At 50.4% G+C, this 4,936-nt stretch overlaps 1 pseudogene; it reads left to right on the top strand.

The window, feature by feature from the left end:
* The first annotated feature begins 1,447 nt into the window (after nucleotides 1–1,447).
* Nucleotides 1,448–4,133, top strand: LOC119349929 (annotated as a pseudogene).
* The last annotated feature ends 803 nt before the right edge of the window (nucleotides 4,134–4,936 follow it).

Raw genomic sequence — 4,936 nt, 5'->3', positions numbered from 1 at the left:
CAATCGGTGGCATTACTGATAAAAACCCTTTTAGTAATTACAACCTTGCATTTTTATCATTTTGTAGCATGGAATTTTTATTAGACCATGATTTTTTTAATTGACCATGGCATTTTAATAATTTTGTAGCATGGCATTTTTATTAGACCATGGCCTTTTTTTATTAAATAGACTATGGTATTTTTAGCCACGGTACTTGAGAGAAAATATTGTAGGAACTGTGGCAATTTTGTTGTAATTTGACATGTCATTTTTTGATTAAAAATCTAGCAAACATCACAAAATTTTATTTACTCAAAACATGGCCTTTTCTAGAGAAAGTTTTTGCACTTAGTTCTCATGCCAATTTTTTGGGATTTGTACTTACTTTATAGATACACCAGCGATCAGTTCGTTTGCTGCCCCCGTCTCCCAGGGGACGTTTCCTAGTGATTAGGGTCCTAAGTCTAACACCGTTCATTTTTCCCTATCCTCCTTGTGATTCGTCTCTAATCAAGGATTATCAAGTGATTGAGTACTGAGATCCTAACACCGGTAAGCATATTTTTTTTGCCTCCAGTACATCATGCCAACGTGTAAACAATCAAATTAGGCACTCCTACATCAGGTTAAGCTAACTAATGTCAGGAATCAATAGTACGGCACGCTTAGCGGAGTAGTTGCACATGGTTTGGATCGACTCTGCGTGGGTGGTTGCTTACAGGCTAAGCTTGGGAATCCACCTAGTAATTAACATGATCTCCCCGTCCATAGAAAGCATACATAAAATCACGGCGACCTCGGATGCTGTAATCGGACAAGGGCAGACCGTCGCCCGCCCTCTGGGACCATGATATAGATGAATAAAGGGCATATGCGGATATTCTGTGTGCGTGCAGGTGATGCCCGTCATCTGGTCTATAATCATCATTGCCTGATTATACATGCGATTATGTCCATTGCACGCACGAACAGTTATCTATCCAGTATATAAAGATAAAAGACGAATGAAGCTGAATGAAATTTGTGCTAGACATGAATGGCTAGCAAATTCTCAACCATTCAGATACGATGATTTGTGGCACTTTAAACTTTTACCGCTCCTAATTCAGATCCCATGTGACCCAGATGGACCCTACAGGGCATCCATTCATACATTCATTCACATTGAAAAGACAGAACCAAATAGAATCTGTCTAAAGCTACAACCTTAAATCTCTTCTATGTTTCAAACAAGCAACCAGTCCACAGATATTCCTGCCGCCTCTTTCCTCTCTCTCTCTCTCTCTCTCTCTCTCTCTCTCTCTCTCTCGCATTTAAAGGAGAGAACCAAGCCAAGGCCAGGGGACAACACAGGGCCGAGAGACCGAGTTGTCGACTGCCTCAGTGGAACCTCTCTTCTCTTTCGCGGGAGAAATCCAAGGGGACCAAAGCGGAGTCACACGGTGCTCTCGTTTGCGTCACGCCAATGGTGAAGGGGAGGTTCCTCGGCATGTGTGTGCTGCTCGTGGCAGCTGCAGCGGCTGGCGAGGGCAAGGGGGAGAGGCAGGGTGTTCCTCTGCTAGACGCGGGGAGGCTGGAGAAGTTTGTGGACGAGCTACCGGACATGCCAGTGCTGCGTGGGTACGGCGTGGCGGAGCGCGGCAGGCTCGTCGCCGGGGAGCTCATCATCGGCATGTACGACACCATATGGGTACGTGTACACGAACAACATATTCTTGGCCTTTTTTTTTTGCATGGATCTGCACATAAGATCTTAAGAATATAACATCGAAGTCTCAGTCGACTGAGATTTACCAATTCCGTTTGTGTCGGCATCTACTATGGTGACGATGGTGCACGCGTGGTGACGCCGCCCATGTCCAAGTTTTCATTCAATATTCTTTTCTTCATATATCTCGAGGTTTTCATTTCAGAAACGAAAAAGAAAGTATTCCATTCATTAGACAAGAAAAAAAGACCTGGCTTTAGTGCAGATACTTTCTTAGTTTCATGCATGATTAAATGGGATTAACCAGAACTTTGAAACCAAATGAATAAGGTTTCCATTTTTCTTCTTCTAAAAGTTATGTGCCAAATCATTCCTCCTGGATTAAGTCCCACCACTTTTTTCTTCCAAAACCAGTTGCCATGGATTTCCCCCCTGAGCAGTTCAAGGCCACGGTGGGTGGGTGAGTTTCAATGCCGCCGCAGGCAGACGACAACTTCGCTACTTCTGGGTCCAGCATCGTCGAGGCATTTTTCCCGGAAACCCGCTCGCGATGGACCTCGCCTCCGACTAGTTCGAAGCCAATGCGGGTGCACAAGCTGAAGGCCGTGCGGAGGAGCTCGAGGTGCGAGTGCGGCTGTCAACCATGGCTTGCATGCTTCAGCTGCGTCGGGACCACTCTTTCAGTCTTTTTCTCTCTCTCTGCTCACTTCTTCATCGAAGCGCCCGACTCTTCTGCAGGCTACACTGACACATTTGAGGCATTAGCTTTTGATTCAAACTGGCATCCGAGCCTAGCTGGCCTCCGAGGCAGCATTTTTGGGGCTAACCATTGGCCATGCCCTTTAGGGTGGCGGCATGTGTGGTAGGCATGCGCTGATCCACATGATTCAGCGACCGCAAGTGTGCGCAGTCAGTTAGGATTCTCTATATACGGTGCTACTTCCTTTCTAAAATATAAGACACATTTTAATTTTTCTAGTCTTCATCACATAATTTTTACTATGATTATATGTGCATTAAATCCGTATAAATATATGTACATGAAATACAGTTGTTTTGCAAGACAAATACGACATTCAAGTTGTGCATCAAAGATCATGCAAAGTCAAGCCCCCTTTGACAATTTGTCTGAATTGCATTTTTTTATTTCTCTTTTTGTGGACAGAAATTCCACCGCGACCTTCCGGCGATGCGGGTCTTCGCCTACGGCGCCAGCAGGGAGACGGCCACCGTACCAGGCCCGACCATCGTGGCCATGAAGGGGGTGCCCACACGCGTGACGTGGACCAACCACCTCCCGCCGGATCACATCCTTCCATGGGACAGATCGCTCGCTGCCGCGGGGCTCGGCAACGGCACCGTCGTCCCCACCGTCACCCACCTTCACGGTGGCGTGCAGCAGTCCACCTCCGATGGCAACTCCATGGCGTGGTTCACTTCCGGCTTCGCCGCCACGGGCCCACACTTTTCCTCGCCGGCGTACGAGTACCCAAACCAGCAGCCTCCGGGGAACCTCTGGTACCATGACCACGCCATGGGCCTCACCCGCGTCAACATCCTCGCCGGCCTCCTCGGCGCGTACCGGGTGTCCGACCCGGCTGCCGAGGCGCCCCTCGGCCTCCCCTCCGGCGAGGAGTTCGACCGGAACCTCGTGCTGTTCGACCGTGACTTCAGGAGCGACGGCTCGCTCTTCATGAACGCCACGGGGAACAACCCCCAGGTGCACCCGCAGTGGCAGCCGGAGTACTTCGGCGCTGTCATCGTCGCCAATGGCAAGGCCTGGCCTTTCCTCCGCGTGCGGCGCCGGCGGTATCGATTCCGCATCCTCAACGCCAGCAATGCACGCTTCTTCCGTCTCTCGCTCTCTGGTGGACTCTGCTTCGTCCACGTCGGCTCCGACTCCGTGTACCTCGCCAGGCCGGTGCCCACGAAGGAGTTCCTGCTGGCGCCGTCCGAGATCGCGGACGTCGTCGTCGACTTCGCCGGCGCCAAGGACGACGCGGCGACCGTGCGGCCCAGCGCGCCGACGCCATACCCTGGCGACCATGACAAGAAGGCTGAGACGGTGGCAGTGATGTAATTCCTGGTCGTGAGGAAGCCGGAGCACGACCCGTCCGCCATGCCGGCGGCGCTGATGCCGTGGTACCCGAAGCCGGACGCACGGGAGGCGGTGGTGACCCGGCACATCGCCATGTACAAGTACGCCAAGAAGGGCACGGACGAGCCGACGCACATGTACCTGAACGGCGTGCCTTACATGGACCCGGTGACAGAGACGCCGCGGGAGGGCACGTCGGAGCTGTGGGAGGTGATCAACCTCACCGACGACGACAACCACCCGCTGCACGGGCACCTGGCGGTCTTTGCCGTGCTGAAGCAGAGGTCGCTCCAGCGCGTCAACGAGTTGAGGGACTGCACGCAGGGGAGCGCGAGTCTTGTATGAACTCAGTTAGTCTTTGTACTTTTTCTCCGGATTGCATCTGGAAGACTCGTTGTAACTTTGTTGCTTAATAATAAAGTGCCTACTTTTAAAAATAGTATATGAAGGCTACTCCTCCTACTACTACTATACTCAAGCTATATTGGTAATAATTGAGATAGTACATATCTTAGCCTTGGCATTCGCGAGGCTCATGTCAAGCAGCCATGGCCCATGGCAGGAAAAAATTGCAAAGGCTTGGACTAATTCCATACTCTGTGAGAATTTACAGCGTGGAGTGTAAATTAGCTTCTGTTTAGCAGCTCTAATTGTTTCTGTCTTCAGAATGACGCAAGGTGCTTGAGCCAACCAATTTTTGCGGGCCTTTTTTTTTTAACCTTTTCCTTATTCTACCTTTGGCTTTAGATCTTCCACCTTTCTTTTGATGAACCAAAGGTGCAGCAAGGCTAGCACTGACAAACAATTACAAAAGGGCATATGCATGTTCAGAAAGTGAACCAAATTGGTAACAAAAATAGAAAAGAAAAGAACACAAAGGTATTACATACAGTCGCTCACCTTGAACAAATTGGATGCAAAGGTTCTCTGATTCAGTGGCGTGGTTGCAGCTTCTCCTCTTCCTTCGGTCCTCAAGCCTCCGAAGTACTGAGTCCACCTCAGCGGGTTGCTCCGACACAGCACCACCGCTCCATGCGCCGCAACGCAGCTGCCCCATCGTAGCCGTCGCCCCAGCCACCATCCCGCCGCAGCCACTACGCTGCGGCAACGTCGGTGCACACGGGCACATTTCCTTACTTTACATATGG

The sequence above is a fragment of the Triticum dicoccoides genome, chromosome 1A, assembly GCF_002162155.2.
Source record: "Triticum dicoccoides isolate Atlit2015 ecotype Zavitan chromosome 1A, WEW_v2.0, whole genome shotgun sequence".
In the NCBI taxonomy this organism is placed as follows: domain Eukaryota; kingdom Viridiplantae; phylum Streptophyta; class Magnoliopsida; order Poales; family Poaceae; genus Triticum; species Triticum dicoccoides.
Note: the sequence above shows the minus strand (reverse complement) of the source record. Positions and strands in the feature narration are given on the sequence as shown.